The sequence below is a fragment of the Corythoichthys intestinalis genome, chromosome 21, assembly GCF_030265065.1.
Source record: "Corythoichthys intestinalis isolate RoL2023-P3 chromosome 21, ASM3026506v1, whole genome shotgun sequence".
Lineage (NCBI taxonomy): Eukaryota > Metazoa > Chordata > Actinopteri > Syngnathiformes > Syngnathidae > Corythoichthys > Corythoichthys intestinalis.
Genome location: NC_080415.1, coordinates 15,659,268 through 15,677,753, shown reverse-complemented (window position 1 = coordinate 15,677,753; position 18,486 = coordinate 15,659,268). Strand labels below are relative to the sequence as shown.

The window sequence follows — 18,486 nt, the reverse complement described above, 5'->3', positions numbered from 1 at the left end:
AAGTACTGTATTTGTTTATTATGACAATAAATCCTCAAGATGTCATTTACATTATTAACATTCTTTCTGTGAGAGGGATACACGGATAGAAAGACTTGTGATTCTTAAAGGACAAATGTGACTAAATATTGCCATCTAGTGTATTTGTTGAGCTTTCAGTAAATGATACTGTAGCCATGCCCAAATGCATGATGGGAAGTCGAACCATGACTGTGCGTAGCGCTACCAATTGATGTATCTTCTCTGCGTTGGGAAATAACATAGGGTGTTAAGAAAAAGGTCAATTACTACTTTGCTTCACCACATTGTTTCCCATGATATTTCTAATCGTAGGGAGAGGAATTGTAAGGCTTTAGCCAATTAAAAAAAGGCTCCAAAGGCTGCTAATATTCACTCTACTCATTTTACGCTGCCTTTTAGCTCTTTATATTGATAAAACGGCGCCATTACAGATTTAGCGCGACAATGCGTGGGTGGGTCGTGCAGCGCATGCATTAATTGCATTAAATATTTTAACGTGATACATTGTTTAAAAAATTAATGACCGCCGTTATTGGGATAAACTTGATAACCCCACCTTCAGCCTAAACTAAAGACTCTGGATGAGTGTAACATATTATGTCTGTAACGTTAAATACAATTAGAAAACGATTTAATTAAAAAATATATATACATTAAAAAAGGCATGTCCGATATTTTTTTGCCGATTCCAATACTTTGAAAATGACGTGATCGGACATCTCTAAAGTCAACTCATGCATCTGCAGGTTCCATGAGAAAAAAAGAAAAAAAAACAGGATTTAGCAAGGGTGACGGATATTAGAGCGCTTATTACACATTTTTTTCTTTTTTACAAATAATTTAAAAAAAAAAAGGTTTCATTAAGACCTTATTTTTCAAATTTTGTGATTCTCTGACAATTGCTTCATATTGCAGGCATTAAGGGGTTAAACTGATACTGAGGGTGAAGGTTCCCCATGGGAATGACGTCACCCCTTGCATATCTGTGCACCCCGGTTCGCCCGTTAGGCGGCAGCATCATAATGAGCGCACACAAAAGAAAGAGGATGAGGAGGTATCGCGAGAGCAGCGGCGTGCCGCGCGACCGCAGCGCTGGATGGATGGCGTCGGTGGGGGCTGCGAGGAGCCGAGCGGATACGCCCACGGCTCAGCCTCCTCTCTGCCGTTAAATCACTCGGTGGGACACGCGAGCGGACGGAGACTCCATCCGGGGTGAGTAATAAGAGATTCTGTTCGGGCGCGTGCGTGCTCTTGGCTCAATGGCCAATGCTGCAGAGGTGCGCGCGCGTGTGTTGGGGGTGCAGTTTGCCATCAGCATCATCATCATTAATCGTGCGTGTGTTGCAGGGTCAGTAGTTCTTCGCATCTCTGTTTAAAATGTATATGAGCATCCTTTTCAAGCTAAACCAGTCAGTCAGTCACAGGTGTCCAGTCCTTTTCCATCACAACTGGGTCTGGTTGTGGGGATGTTCAGGTGTTGGACTTGTTGATGGATGAGAGAGAAACATTTTACTAGGCATGAGTTGGGGGTGCAGCCACAGTGTTGGCCAGCATCATTATAAGACAGGGTCACTACTTCCTCACGGCGCATGCTTATTTCCGCTACTTGCACCAACATCCTATCAAGTACAACCAGCGTCCAGTCAGTCAATCGGTCAGTCATTGGTGTCCAGTCCTGTTCTTGCATCTATCAGTCTGACTAAGAGTGTGTGGAGTTGTGGGCAGGTTGGACCTATTGATGGATGAGCGACAAACCGCAGGCTTTTACCAGGACCCCATTCACGCTCCACCGTCAGCTGCAGCCGGGTGGCCGCTTCATTGATTTAACGTTGCGGTTCTGAGATGGATGACTTTGGACGCCATCGCGTTCACCGCTGTGTTGCTGCTATCCACTTGGTAGATGTATGCACAGACACGTAAAATTAGGTAAAGTCTGAAAAGCAAGAAATACCACCCTCTTGGTCTTGGAGAGACACCTGTAGTGGGTGAAGACATTACTTTTTTTTGGCTCAATTGAAAAAGAACAGGAAGGGAAATAGTGCAATATACTCAAGTAAAGCATTGTGTTGAAGAAAAAAAAAAAAAAAAAAGTACAAAAACAACGACAGCTCAATCTACAAGTGGCCCAATTGGCAATCTTCCAAAGTTTGGTCCGGTCACAATGTGTGCCGCAGGACATATTAATCAATAGCTTGTTCATGATTTATTTTTTTATGATTTCAGAGGGCTTTGAAGTGGTCTTTCCGTGTTTATAAGAAGAGAAAAAAAAATCACATAAATGGCAGCAATTTGTCACATTGATGTGATAACACTCACGGTCAGATATTCTTTATCCCTTTGTACATAACTACAGCTTACTAAATTCAAAAAGTTCAATCAATTATCATAGCAAATGAGATGTCAGTACAGGGTTTGGCTAGTCAAAAAGTCTATAACTAGCTTCCTTCTAGTTGCACATAGCACATACAGTGGGGCAAATAAGTATTTAATCAACCACTAATTGTGCAAGTTCTCCCACTTGAAAATATTAGAGAGGGCTGTAATCGTCAAAGTGGGTAAACCTCAACCATGAGAGACAGAATGTGGGAAAAAAAAAAAAACAGAAAATCACATTGTTTGATTTTTAAAGAATTTATTTGCAAATCATGGTGGAAAATAAGTATTTGGTCAATACCAAAAGTTCATCTCAATACTTATGTACCCTTTGTTGGCAATAACGGAGGCCAAACGTTTTCTGTGATTCTTCACAAGCTTTTCACACACTGTTGCTGGTATTTTGGCCCATTCCTCCATGCAGATCTACTCTAGAGTAGTGATGTTTTGGGGCTGTCATTGGGCAACACGGACTTTCAACTCCCCCCACAGATTTTCTATGGGGTTGAGATCTGGAGACTGGCTAGGCCACTCCAGGACCTTGAAATGCTTCTTACGAAGCCACTCCTTTGTTGCCCTGGCTGTGTGTTTGGGATCATTGTCATGCTGAAAGACCACGTGTCACCTTCAATGCCCTTGCTGAGGGAACGAGATTTTCACTCAAAATCTCACGATACATGGCCCCATTCATTCTTTCCTTTACACAGATCAGTCGTCCTGGTCTCTTTGCAGAAAAACAGCCCCAAAGCATGATGTTTCCACCCCCATTCTTCACAGTGTGTATGGTGTTCTTCGGCTGCAATTCAGTATTCTTTCTCCTCCAACACGAGAACCTGTGTTTCTACCAAAAAGGTCTATTTTGGTTTCATCTGACCATAACACATTCTCCCTGTCCTCTTCTGGATCATCCAAATGCTCTCTAGCGAAACGCAGACGGGCCTGGATGTGTACTTTCTTCAGCAGGGTGACATGTCTGGCAGTGCAGGATTTGAGTCCCTGGCAGCAAATTGTGTTACTGATAGTAGCCTTGTTACTGTGGTCCCAGCTCTCTGTAGGTCATTCACTAGGTGCCCCCGTGTGGTTCTGGGATTTTTGCTCACCGTTCTTGTTATCATTTTGACGCCACGAGGTGAGATCTTGCATGGAGCCCCAGATTGAGGGAGATAATCAGTGGTCTTGTATGTCTTCCATTTTCTAATAATTGCTCCCACAGTTGATTTTGTTACACTAAGCGTTTTTCCTATTGCAGATTCAGTCTTCCCAGCCTGGTGCAGATCTACAATTTTGTCTCTGGTGTCCTTCGACAGCTCTTTGGTCTTGGCCATAGTGGTGTTTGGAGTGTGACTGACTGAGCTTGTGGACAGGTGTCTTTTATGCCGATAATGAGTTAAAACAGGTGCCATTAATACAGGTAATGAGTGGAGCCTCGTTAGACCTCGTTAGAAGAAGTTAGACCTCTTTGACAGCCAGAAATCTTGCTTGTTTGTAGGTGACTAAAAACTTATTTTCCACTCTAATTTGGAAATTAAATTCTTTAAAAATCAAACAATGTGATTTCCAGTTTTTTTTTTCCACATTCTGTCTCTCATGATTGAGGTTTACCCATGTTGACAATTACAGGCCTCTCTAATCTTTTCAAGTAGGAGAACTTGCACAATTGGTGGTTGACTAAATACTTATTTGCCCCACTGTACCTCACTCCAGAAACTAATGCTGCTTAGGAACATTAAAGCAACATTAGGTAACTTTTCAACCTTTATAAATATTTTCATAACATTTGTGATGATAGGTCAACTGACAATTAGTGGAATGACACCTCTTTTATATTTTGAGGGTGTCTGTATCGCTTTCACCGGCACTAATTAACTTTCACACAAAAAAACTGCAAATCGTTTACAGTAGGCATGTGCCGGTATGAGATTCTGACAGTATGATAACCTTAAGCCAAAATATCACTGTATCATGGTATTGCAATTACAGCTCTAAAATGTGTTACTTTGAGATATCTGGGTTAAAAATTTCATTGAACAGGACTTTTATTTTTCAAAATATATTAGCAAATTGGAACATAGGTATAGTCTCAAATTAAAATAGATAAAAACAACAACAACAACAAATTACTGAAATATTCTAAATAAAATTAAAATAAATGCAGTCCTTAAGTTAAGCCTAAACCCACAGCCACAGCTCAACATTTTAACCATCAAAACAAAATTTTTTTTTTTTTTTCCCCCATAAAAAGCACTAGTGTATGACTCGTATCATGTTTATATTATACACACAGTCTTTCACAACACAGACAGTTGCCAGAGAGAACAAAAACTAAGTTTTACCACCGCTAGACACACTAAACACACCGGAGTTAACTCTCACAGCCGGTAGGAAGAGTTCATGACAGTGTTTACTAACCTCTAATTTCTTAGAAAGCGAAATCATATTGGAGGTATTGCTTCCTCGGCAGCCACACTCTGCAAACATGTTTTACATGTCGGCTGGCCCTCTTCCTTTAAGCAGCGGCCGTCTAACTTTTCTGTAGCTGATGTATTCCCATACCAGCGATTTCGTTTTTTTCGGTGGGGGAAAAAGTTCAGGAGTTTAACCTCCTCCAGCCATCGTGTAGCAAAGCTGACTCACTGACATTGAGCAACAACCAGTGGGGGAGGTTTGAGCCTGGAAGCTGCAACCTAGGGATTTCTCCCTGCATATTTGAGATGTAAAAAAATGGGTAATACTGTAGGGACGGTATGACCAATAATTTTTGCGGTTTTGAAACCGTGACGCTTTCATACAGCGGTATACCTTGAAACCGGTAATCAGCACATGTCTACTTTACAGCATACGTCACTACCCTTTTTCCCCATTCATTATAAAGACGGAAGTCAATGCAAACTCTTTCACACGAATTCTCATGGCAGAGCAACAAAAGACAAAAAGTTTTGTCCTAGGGAAAAAAAAATGATGCTACCAGGATAAAAGGATACTCAAGAATAAACATTGGCCCAGCTTTCACTTGCTGCCATGATGCACTTCCCCCTCAACCAAATTAGTCAACGGTGGGGTTTTAGCCACACTAAGCCACACGGTTGCTAACCATCATATGCTATTGTTTAGCCACAACTGGATTCATTGCCTTATTACTATTCATCCTTCACAGAGCCGTTGGAAACAGAAATTTCGTTTAATCCGGTAGTCCCCAACCTTTTTTGCACCTCGGAAGGGTGTAATGTGGGCCTTTTTTTCACGGACCGGCAATGTGTGGCAGAAAATGATAGTAAATATAATATAACACATCGAGGCTAAAAACAAATACCGTATTGGCCCGAATATAAGACGGCCCTGATTATAAGACGATTATATGAAGACTCAAGTTTGAGAAAAAAAAGACTTTTTGAACACCAAATTATTTTTTAAACAGAAAATAATTAAAGTACATCTGAAACAAATGATTATAACAATATATTTGAGACAAAAAGCATGTTATTTTGCCTCATTCAAATCTTAATATCTGAACATTTAAATATGTAAACTAGGGCTGTCAAACAATTAAAATTTTTAATCGAGTTAATTACAGCTTAAAAATTAATTAATCGTAATTAATCGCAATTAATCGCAATTCAAACCATCTATAAAATATGCCATATTTTTCTGTAAATTATATATATATTCTGTAAAATAAATTGTTGGAATGGAAAGATAAGACACAAGATGGATATAGTATACAGTACATTCAACATACGGTACATAAGGACTGTAGTGGGCATTTCACTCTACTGTCATTTAAATCTGTCTATGCTGTCCTCACTGCGAAGCGTCTACTTTTTCCAAAGCTAGACAGCTAGTGAACGACACCTTAATAATCAGACTTCTTCCTTTTTCATCTGATTTATTAATAAAATAGCCTCAAACCATTGCCCTCTTTAGAGCGTCATAAAACTAAAAAAAAAAAGTACACAAGCATTGCATTAGCAACAACGTTAGCTTAGCACGCTATACAGGTTCACTAAACATAAACAAAAACGTCTCATACAAAAAATAGAACATTTCGCTTACTAACATAATATGTACATTCTTTACAACAACCATACTTACGGACAAATCTTGTGCAAGGATCATATAAGCACAACCTTACAACGTAGGCGTCAGTCCGAGACGTCGTGCAGCCATATTGAACTGGCAAGAAAAAAATAAACCATGTCGCAAAGCGACCACAAGAGTTCGCTGTTAGACAGCACAAAAAGCCTTGCTGTAAAACTTACCAAAAGGCAGAATACTGTCTGAGCGGGACATGTGCGTTAATTGCGTCAAATATTTTAACGTGATTAATTAAAAAAATTAATTACCGCAAATAAACAAATCTGATTTGTCGATTGATTTTGTACCTACTCGAGAGGCTGTGTCCCAGACTTTTCTCTCAGTGTTTGAAAAATACAGGGAGAACAGTCTGGCTGTGCCAGGCAAACACTCAGTTGCCTTGACATTTTTCCGAGTAAGGCCAACGACGTCATGCATCAAGAGAGACAATAGCTAATTAATATGCTCACTCGCCACCCTGTGGTCTGGGGTGTGAATTGCAACCTGTCAAATGACGGATGGACTTGTTTTTTCCGTCACCGTTTTAAAAAAACGGTCAACGACGGAAAATATTTGGTTAACGCGACCTCTGCTCACCATACACTGAATCAACCTTTTTCTAACAGCGGCCTCCCGTAAAACTTGTTGGCAAATATCCGTGGTCGCAAGTAGGGGTGTGACGAAATATGGAAATGGTGATATATCGTGATACTTTGTATCCCAAAAGATTATCGATATGCTCCTGCCAAGAATCGAGATATCGTTTTAAAAAGGTGTCAATGTCTAAAAAAAAATAAAATAAAATAAAAATGAACCAACAAGTTGCAACCAAATCTTCCACCATAATAGTGTCTCAGTTAACTCTAAGGCTACATTGACGTCCATCCCAATCCATTTAGACTGGGAACGTTCGTTCATTCGAAACCAGAGCATTCACAGTTATTCGGTCCGATTTTCAGGGCGTTTACAGGTCCCTTGCTGTTCATTTTAGGGCATTTACAGGTCATTTCCTGATGAGTTTGAGTCACTGCCTATTCATTTGGGTGATTCCCAGGTCACTTCCTGTTCTGCAACACAAAATAAACAGGAAGTGACCCATAAAATACCCCAAAATAAACAGGAGGTAACTGAAAATCAACAGGAAAATTATCTTAAATGGCCCAAAATTACCTCATTGCCAGGCATTGGCTGCCACTGACGGCCATCGACGTTCAATCCGTTTGAAGTGGGAGGGATGGCAGTGAATGAATGAAAGTTCATTCGCTGCCACCCTTCCAATTTCAAATCGATTGGACGTCTACTAGTGATAAACTCATTCCAATTCACAGCAGAAGCTTGTTTTTCTGTTCATTAGTTATTTGTAGACTATCCAAGAATGATTTCCTGACCAATCTATTGATAATCGTTGTATCCCCATATCGTCACATCATCGTTATCGTGAGCTTTATATCGCAAATCATATGGTATCGTGAGGTACCAAGTTCCCACTCCTAGGACTCGCAAGCATAATGAGTTCTTCTCCAATTGTGAAAGGTTTCTTAGCTTTAGCTATGAGGTATGATGCTCTCAGTGCATTCGCTTTTTTTGTCTCGTTTGCTAGCTTTTAGCCACATACAGTATTATGGACAATGGACTTGGTTTTAGGCAGTGTTGTTAATAACGGCGTTAGAGTATAACGTTATTGTTTTCCAGTAGTGAGTAATCTAATTAGTAACTTTTCTCATCTTGGCAACGCCGTTACCGTTATTGAGTATGTAAAGGCGTGCGTTTCTATGCGTTACTACGTTGGTTGAATGACCCGATAAAAGGCTGAGAGACACGCACTCACGTAGACGAGTGAGCAGAGTGGCGAGGAGGGAAGGTAGTTGTGACGCCGTTGCAAACAAGATGCTAGGTGGCTTTTGGGAGGGATAATACCTGACTGTGGCAGATAGCCTACAAACTACGCCCACATGATGCTACGGTAGATATCACATGTTTATAAACTAGATGCAAAATGATAGACTCGCCGGCGTTAGTAAACAGCCGTCATCTTAAAGCAATGGACTTCTCAGGAAGGCTCGGTTGAAGAGAACCTCCGTAGCGAACCTAAACAACTTTTTATCTACAATACTCCTAAATCGGCAAAATCTCTGTTAATGATCAACCAATTTTAAAACTTTCACATGTCATAAGTAGACAGAATGGAACTAATGCAATAACGGGAGCTATTTTAACAATTTTAACGGTTGATTCACAACATTAAATGACTTCCAAACATAGCAAAGGTTACTATGTTTTTTGTTTGGAATGAAAAAAGAAAGAAAGGTAACACCAGTTACTTTGCCAAGTAACTAATTACTCTTACATTCAGGTAACTGAGTTACTAACTCAATTACTTTTCGGGATAAGTAATTTGTAACTGTAATTAATTACTTTTTTAAAGTAAGATTAACAACACTGGTTGTAGGCTCCTCTTCTGGCTCAGCAAGTGGCCTTTTCCCTGTAAAAAAGCTGTCCAAAGAGGTCGCCGCCCGCAGCATACAGCCAACAGCAGCTAAAGTTGCTGTTTACATTGACTGGCGCTGGGCTGCTATAGACCCTACTCACATGACGTCACAACCAAGCCTCCGCGCCATATTGTCCGTCAGCTCATCGTTTTTACGCATTACCGCTACGTAAATTCCTCCTATTATGGCGTGTTTTTCTGCTCGTTAACATTAATAATCAAAATGGTGAAGGCATGTGTGGCGGTTGGTTGCAGTAACATAGATAGGCGGAGAAACTTAAAGTTCTACCGTATTCCGAGAGACCCGGAGAGGAGAGCGAGATGGACTGCTGCAATTCGACGAGAAAACTGGGCACCAAACGATCACCACAGACTATGTAGTAGTCATTTTATACCTGGTAAGATGCATTTAATATATATTTAGAGGGTTTTGGGCTGGCAACCACAATTAAGAACATTGCGAGGCTAATCGCCGACAACATACAGTTTCAAATTCAAGATGTTTATTTCTTCCGCCATCATATCGAAAAGGAAATACCGGGATGCGGACTCGTGGAGGGCGCCAGCGCAGGAGGGGTAGATTAAAAAGAGGGCGGGACCACAGCGTTCACGTGCACAGGAATGCACAGCGCCTTCTCTGTTTTATCCCAGTTATTTATTTTATGACAAGTATTCCTTAGTTTAACATCCATACATCGTTTTGTATAAATATATGAATATATATTTATTTTAAAAAGTTAGCAAGAGAGAAGTCAGCCCGACCCGAACGTAAATATTTGAAATTTTGGGCCCGAACCCGCCCGAAATTCGGGTCTGATCAGGTCGGGTTTGGGTTCGGGCTCAAGATCAATGCGCTAGTTGGGGATCACTGGTTTAATCCATTTGTCGGCGAACGGGAGATCCTGATTTTACAACACTGTGCGGGTGTGCGCTGGTCTTCATGGGAAACGCAGTCTTCCTTATAGCAAAACACTACCACTTTTATCCACTGGTGTTGCTAAAATAAACCAAAACTGACAGGTTACCTAGGGTTGCTTTAAACTCCTTTAAATTCCCAGGAACTAAAACAGCACGGAAAGTCTTCCAAATAGTCTCGAAGCAGCTTCTAAATTATTTTGTCTATTTCCAAAAATGAACATGTCTTAGAGCCAAAAAGATATAATTTTTTTTTTTTAACTTTCCTCATTCCTCTTGGATTCGAGCAAAGTTTGATGACTTGCCAGAAAAATGGTTGCCAAGTTTCTTTATTTTGTTGTGGTCGATTAAGCTGCCTGGTTGTTTCATTTATTCATTTTGTAATGTACTGCACTTTCCAAGTGGAATAATTTCACTTAAGATTTTGAATGTACTGAAGTAAACACTGCATTTAAGCTCCGAACCCCCCCCCCCCCATATGTACTTAAGCAGTGTACTTGAGTAATTGCATCATTTGCATTGCTTCGCTGTTGATTTGAATGTGTTTTTCCCAAGCTAACGTGGAGCTTTAGAAGTCTGGAATGATATAAACTGGATGTCTTCCAGTCTCTTTTTTTTTTTTTAACACAAATGTTCCAGTGTGTGTTGCCACTATGGCTCATCCGGGGGAAAGTGTCCAGGGGGAGGCGGGGAGGAAGTTTAATCCTAAAAATATTCCGGCTTTGGGAGCGATTCACTTGATTTGACTAACTCTGACTGCTGACAGTCTGAGTACGCATTTGGTGCCGCTTTGCGCTATCGCTCACAGTGAAAATGCTTTGGGAGGAGAGTTTCAACAGCTTGCGTGAAGCGGATGAAGGACGACAAAAAACATTTTAAAAGGCACCTGAGCTGTTTTATGAGCGGCTTCTTTTAACACGAACATAATGGCTTTGTGAATTTACTGTATGTTTTTACAGCCTGCCGAGATGTAATCAGCCTATTAAACGACTTCTCTGTGGTCATCGGGCACATTCTTTTTGATGTAGTGTGTGCCGAATGGGCCCTCTCAAACAACCTAACTGTCGGGAGCCCTTCGGGGGGTCTCGGAAACTATCATTTCAACTGACTTTTATTATTTTTATTTTGTTGCAGTTATCAGCGGAAAGGAAACATTCACGCTGAGGCCTTGTGCTTTTATGCCGATTACCTCATGTAATATTAAACACAATTAACAGACCATTAGCAAAGGATGGCATGCCCTCGAACACACAGTATCCATCTTTTACAAGTTGTCATTGGGTTCAATGTCAAAACAATTACTAAGGTGTGCAGGCTACTCTAAAAGGTGGTGATACACCTACGATTTAAGGAGCCCTAAATGCCTTGGACCACTGGCACTGCTCATGGAATTATTCTGTATCAAGTAGGAGTGAGAACCTCTTGGTACCTCACGATACGATACAATTTGCAATACAAAGCTCACGATAACGATGAGCTGACGATATGACGATACAACGATTATCGATACATTTGTAGAATATCCTAGAATGATTTTCTGACCAACAACTAATAAACAGAAAAACAAGCTTCTACTGTGAATTGGAATGAGTTTATCACTAGTAGATGTCCAATCTATTTGAAATGGGAGGCTGGGAGGGATGGCAGCGAATGAACGGATTAAGCGTCTATGGCCGTCAGTGGCAGCCAATGCCAGGCAATGAAGTAATTTTGGGCCATTTAAAGGGATCCTCTATTTTAAGACAAGTAATTCTTAAAAGATAAATGTTAGTATGAGTTATAATAATTTGATATTAAAACCCCTCTTCATGTTCTTGTTTTAATAAAGTCTGTCAAATTATTTTAAGTGATAGGTCGCCATTCTTGTTATGTCGCAGTGCGTGACGTCACTGGTCCCGTTGCCGAAATTCCAGCGTGTCACTCGTTAGCTTTCCCAACATGTGGTCAGTTCAACCCTTCCTATTTGAACCAGATCTGACAAGTGAAGAGCAGGACAGCACTGTCGGTCGTTCACAAGACGAGCTTCAGGGAAAAATGCGTGCAGCAAATACCTGATAAGACAAAAGTTGGGCAAAACTGGTGATGCGAGAATGTATGCTGTTTGGAACCCCGGTTGGGAGCGAGAGTGTATGCTGTTTGGAACTCCGGTTTTATTAGCAGATATTCAAGGTAAGCATATTGCATTTTCAAACTTATCCCAATATAATTATGTAGATTGTTAGCATCCAGAGCTGTAGTGTGCTTTACATACAGTACAGGCCAAAGAGCACACCTTGTGTAATCCATGTCTTGTACATTGTAACGTGTGATAGCTAGGATACGTGTATAAAAGTACCAAAAAGGGGAGAAGCTTCCACTTATGCACATTTATTCACAAAAAATAATATTTCCACCTTGACCACTCTTCACTCGGGAGCTCAGCAGTACGCCAACACGCGTTCCCTGACGAACTCCAACATTGTTGTGAGGTCCACGTCAGAGTCACTGTCGTCACTGTAGCGTGCCATAGTGCTTTAATTATTTAGTATGATTTGGGGAAAACTCCCACGAAGAATAGTCAACATAAAAGATAGCAATATTAATACACATCCGCGTTTTTTACTCATTCGTAGATCCAGGAATTTGACCGATTCCATGGCAACGTCGCAGCCGCGATAAGGCCGTCGATTCCACAAAATAGACTGATCCGATAAGCCGCTGTGGGACCGACGAATCAAAAAAATGGAAAGATCCGAAACCAATATTGCAGACGCGGTGGGACCGTTGGATCCAGAAAATAGACGGATCCCTTACTTGACTGAGGATCCAGGAAAAATGTCCTATAAATGACCTATAAATGCCCTGAAAACCCCCAGCCTAAATGGATTGGGCGTCGTGCACCGTCAATGCAGCCTTAGAGTTAAGACACTATTATGGTAGAAGATTTTGGTAGCAACTTGTTGGTTCCTTTTTATTTTTATTTTTCTTTAGACATTGACCCCTTTTTAAAACGATATCTCGATTCTTGGCAGGAGCATATCGATAACCTTTTAGGATACAAAGTATCATGATATATCACCATTTCGATATTTTGTCACACCGCAAGTATCAAGTCTCAAAACTAGATTTTGTCTGTAATAGCATTATCGGATGGTTAAGGTTGAAAATTTCTATTGAATGGCAGGTAAGATACAGTCGATTTTAGCTTGGAACCACTCATATCCATGACATTAGGAAGTGTGTGGGCTAGTGTTGTTTTTGTAAAGGATAACAAAAATATTTTGCCAACAAACTTTTTTTCATGACGATATCAAGCTAAAAACGTTTTAATAGACTAAAATATAACGAGATCAATGCCAGTTTTCGTCTGACGAAAAGAGAACGAGACGAAAATGCGTAATAGTTTTCGCCACATGTTCATGATGTGTGACATTTTCACTCATGACGTGCTGCACTCCACCCCCCCTTCTCGACTCACAAGTGTGTCCTCTCCAGTTTCCGTGAAAGCTTGCACACACGGTAAGATTTTTTTCTTGGCAAGAAAGAATATGCAATGTTGCTTTAGCCTCTAAAGGTCTGTGCTGAGTGATCATCACATATTAAATGTTAACTCGTAACGTTAGCATAAGTTTCGAGAAAGCATTAGGCTAATGATAACAGCGAGCGTCCTGTTAAACTGTCGGACAACTTTTTTACACACAATTCGTGGCGTCCAGGTGGGTATAACTAATTGAAAATAATGTAGTTTTCCTGCAGAGTGTGTATAATCACCAAGTTGGTCTTGTCCATGTACAGAGGCGCAAATAAGTATTTAGACAACCACCAATTGTGCAACTTCTCCTACTTGAAAAGATGAGCGAGGCCTGTAATTGTCAACATGGGTTAATCTCAACCATGCTAGACAGAATGTGGAAAAAAAAAACTGAAAATCACATTGTTTGATTTTTAAAGAATTTATTTGCAAATCATGGTGGAAAATAAGTATTTGGTCAAAACCAAAAGTTCATCTCAATACTTTGTTATGTACCCTTTGTTGGCAATAACGGAGGCCAGACGTTTTCTGTAACTCTTCACTCTTCGCTTGGTGTAAAGAAATAAACTGTAAGAGCAATTATTAGAAAATGGAAGACATACAAGACCACTGATAATCTCCCTCGATCTGAAGCTCCATGCAAGATCTCACCCCGTGGCGTCAAAATGATAACAAGAACAGTAAGCAAAAATCCCAGAACCACACGGGGGGACATAGTGAATGACCTACAGAGAGCTGGGACCACAGTAACAAAGGCAGTCAATCAGTAACACAACACGCTGCCAGGGACTTAAATCTTACACTGCCAGACGTGTCCCCCTGCTGAAGCCAGTACACATCCAGGCCCGTCTGCGGTTCACTAGAGAGCATTTGGATGATCCAGAAGAGGACTGGGAGAATGTGTTGTGGTCAGATGAAACCAAAATAGCACTTTTTGGAAGAAACACGGGTTCTTGTGTTTGGAGAAGAAAGAATACTGAATTGCATCCGAAGAAAATCATACCCACTGTGAAGCATGGGGGTGGGAACATCATGCTTTGGGGCTGTTTTTCTGCAAAGGGACCAGGACGACTCATCTGTGTAAAGGAAAGAATGAATGGGGCCATGTATCGAGAGATTTTGAGTAAAAATCTCCTTCCATCAGCAAGGGCATTGAAGTTGAGACGTGGCTGGGTCTTTCAGCATGACAATGTTCCCAAACACTTAGCCAGGGCAACCAAGGAGTGGCTTCGTAAGAAGCATTACAAGGTCCTGGAGTGGCCTAGCCAGTCTCCAGATCTCAACCCCATAGAAAATCTGTGGATGGAGTCTGTGTTGCCCAACGACAGCCAATGGGCCAAAATACCAGCAACAGTGTGTGAAAAGCTTGTGAAGAGTTACAGAAAATGTTTGGCCTCCGTTATTGCCAACAAAGAGTACATAAAAAAGTATTGAGATAAACTTTTGGTATTGTGAAAATACTTATTTTCCACCATGATTTGCAAATAAATTCTTTAAAAATCAAACAATGTGATTGTTTTTTTTTTGTTTGTTTTTGACTGACTGAGTTGTGGACAGGTGTCTTTTATGCCGATAATGAGTTAAAACAGGTGCCATTAATACAGGTAACGAGTAGAGCCTCGTTAGACCTTGTTAAAAGAAGTTAGACCTCTTTGACAGCCAGAAATCTTGCTTGTTTGTAGGTGACTAAATACTTATTTTCCACTCTAATTTGGAAATAAATTCTTTAAAAATCAAACAATGATTTTCTGTTTTTTTTTTTTCCCTCCACATTCTGTCTCTCATGGTTGAGGTCCACCCATGTTGACAATTACAGGCCTCTCTAATATTTTCAAGTGGGAGAACTTGCACAATTAGTGGTTGACTACATCTGTCAATGTTCATTCAAAATACAGGTAGTCCGCGGGTTACGACGTACCGGACTTATGTGAATTTGACTTTACGATGCCGGAGTCTCGTCCGCTATTTTCGTCTCCTATCGTTGTTTTTTTAATAATGTTTTACGATGCATGTTTTTATTTTGGCACAGGAAGCATAGAGCAGGTAGTACTTTCACACACAAGTAACAGCGCATGTACACACGAAGAAGCACCTATTTGTGCACACGAAGAAGAGCGCACGCGCACAAATGACGGAACGCGCGCGTGAACACACTAAGAGAAAGAGAGAGAGGGGAAAGGCAGCCTGCGCGCACATATGTTGCTTGTGAAGCATCCACAGAGGTAACACCTATACATACCACCTTTTGTACTGTTAATTGTGCGTTTTCAATTGTGGTCGAATACTTAAGGTGAGTTAATGTGATTTTTTTTGATGATGCGTGAACGCTAAATGATAAATGCTTATGGTTTGTGTGGATCATTATTGCTGTATCAGCAGGTAGTTATAAACCGATATTTTAAATGCTGTTATTGAAGATGAAACTGATTTAATTTAATTCTGCAAGTGTAGATGTCATTTGCAGCTGAATAAAGTCACCAAAGCACTTGGACGTCTGACATGGTCATTTCGGAGATTAGCTCGCTGTCTAGCAAGGATTTAGCTGCAACGTCTTGGCGAGGACGGTACAATGACGTATAATACATGTTTTTTGGATAGTTATTTTGAGATTTGGGGGGTATTTAAAGGCTTATTCCAATTTCAGCGGAATTTCAAGTTATGTCGCCAGCGTAGGTACGGCACTCGTTCAAAACCAACCCGTACTTGGAAACCTCTATTTATTTATTTTTGGAGCAATTTGTTTTTTTATTTTATTGACGAAAACATTTTTTTAGTAAACGACGACTAAAACCAAACGGAATTAGTCATGCGTTTTCTTCAACAAAAACTCGACAAACACTTTTTGAAATGACTGAAATATGACTAAGACTAATAAGTAATATCGTCGAAAGGCCTAAAATAAAGACGAAATTGTGAGCTATGGTTTTTTCTGTTTTGGAAGTCCATGGATCTATACGTTTTGATAACTTTTATACAAAAGGTGGCCAATTCCTAGGTAAATACTTATACAAGGAACCCTGTGAGACATGATTTTTGCCGTCACTATAATTGGAAACCTTTGAAAACAAAGTTCCACAGGAATAGATTTCACACCTAATCCCACAATTATAGGAATGATATTTCCAACCCACGTTCATGAATTTTCAATGTAGGATTTTGACCGTTTTAGCGGTCCACAAAATGTGACGGTGGGATAGTATTCTGGAATTTTACAAAAATCTCACAAGAGTGTCATAATCCAACTGGCAATTTTTTTTTTTTAAAGCACAGACTGCTCAAATTTTTCACATGGATATGATCCCCCTTTTGTTTACGTTTCAAGATGCAGCGTTACCCCTTGTTTGCATGCATGGGATTATTTAGAGGTTGTGGTTTAAGAAAGAGCAGATTAAACAATAGCAGGGGATGAGGGAGGAGGGAAGGATAAGGAACGCACGCTCCGATGTCCCCTTTGACCTTAACCATCCTGTCAGTGCCTTCTCCCCCTAACAGCTCCCTCCCAGTCACGACTCCTCTTTGCGACGTTATATCCGAGGTCCCATTGTATTGCTCGTCGTTTTGTTTTCCGTCTGAACCCAAAATTTTCACATGACTTTCCAGCAATGACTGTAAATAATTACTGCGGTTATGTAAGAAGCGCCATATCAAACCCGTACTTACACTTTTCGACTTTCTGCCTATCAGGTTGGACGTGCGCTGTGATGCTGCGTCTAGCTTGTGGTGTAGTCACGTGGTCTTTGTGGGGAAATGACCTTGAACAAAATCCCAGACTGTGGCTGCACGTTTTACAAATTTACACGCCGCACGCCGGGGATGTAACTCTGTATATGAAATGTTAAGCATGGAGGAAGCACAGTGAGGGGAGGATGAACTCCAGGCTCTCCCTATTGTCAAATGGGGCTATTTGAAGTTACACATAACCCACTTAGAAGGAAACCCACTGTGTGGACGTGTGAGGTCATGCATGTGAAGTTTTCATTTTGGAAAAGAAAGACAAATGGTAAGAGTAGAGGTCACTTAACCAAAAAGTGAACAAAGCAACAGGGAGAGGTTGTTAGGTTTTTGAAGAAGACTTCAAGAATCTTTTGAGGTTGAAGTTTGTCTTTCAGTGAGTGCAGGCGTGTGTGCTTGTGCTTGTGTGTAAGTGTGCTATTATTCTTGGCGATGCTTGTACACTGACACAAACGTTCACAACATTGGCGAAAGTCAGACACCGTTGTTATACATGTTGACCTTAACCTTTTGTGTCAATTAGTAGTGCCCTGACATGGAGCTTTTTCAGACTTGGCGAATTTAGATATTAAACTAAATAGCTAATATAACAATAGCTCAAAAAAAAATTGATGCAAATTTTCCTTAAGATTAAACTGGGTCCATTTGACAATCTTAAATTAACAGGGGGCTAATTTAAACACTGTTGCTAACCAAAACAGCAGTGCATGCAGTGGCGCTGGGACTCAGATAGCAGGTTGCTCTATAATTCTCCAGTGGTATGAAAAGTATCTGAACCTTTTGGAATTTCTCATATTTGTGCATAAAATCACCATCAAATGTGAGCTGATCTTTGTCAAAATCACACAGATGTAAAAACTGTCTGCTTTAACGAAAACCACCCAAACATGTATAGGTTTTCATATTTTTAATGAGGATAGCATTCATACAATGACAGAAGGGAGAAAAATAAGTAAATGAACCCTCTGCTTAAGGCAGTGCTTCTCAATTATTTTTTCATACGCCCCCCCAGGAGGATGTAAACGTTCCGCGCCCCCCAACTCTCTGTCACCACTATAAATATAGTGTGGTATCATTTGTCTATAAAATTCTTATTATTATAAGTACACCTCTGCATAACATTGTGTCCTTTTTAATATTGAAGAAAAAAAAGTGTAAAAAAAATAAAAATAAATAACACATCCATACAGCTAAAATAGACTCAAGATACATTTTTTGACCGTTCAATACTGAAAGAAAAATTAATAAAATCAATAACTAATAATAAATTCAAATTGATGAGCAACATTAACTAGTGACGACAATATGTCGAACAAATTAGACCGAAAAACAAAAATTAATTGAACAAAACGACAGTGTCATCGGACAGAGGGAC

The 18,486-nt window shown here is 40.3% G+C and overlaps 1 protein-coding gene across 2 annotated transcripts in view; it reads left to right on the top strand.

Moving 5' to 3' along the window:
• The first annotated feature begins 1,108 nt into the window (after positions 1-1,108).
• usp54b (ubiquitin specific peptidase 54b) overlaps positions 1,109-18,486 on the top strand; it is a 111,672-nt gene continuing 94,294 nt past the window's right edge. For both annotated transcript variants that reach the window (XR_009061820.1, XM_057827086.1), the window contains exon 1: positions 1,109-1,233. The gene's annotated coding sequence lies outside the window, so the exon portion shown is untranslated. The remainder of the gene's footprint in view (positions 1,234-18,486) is intronic.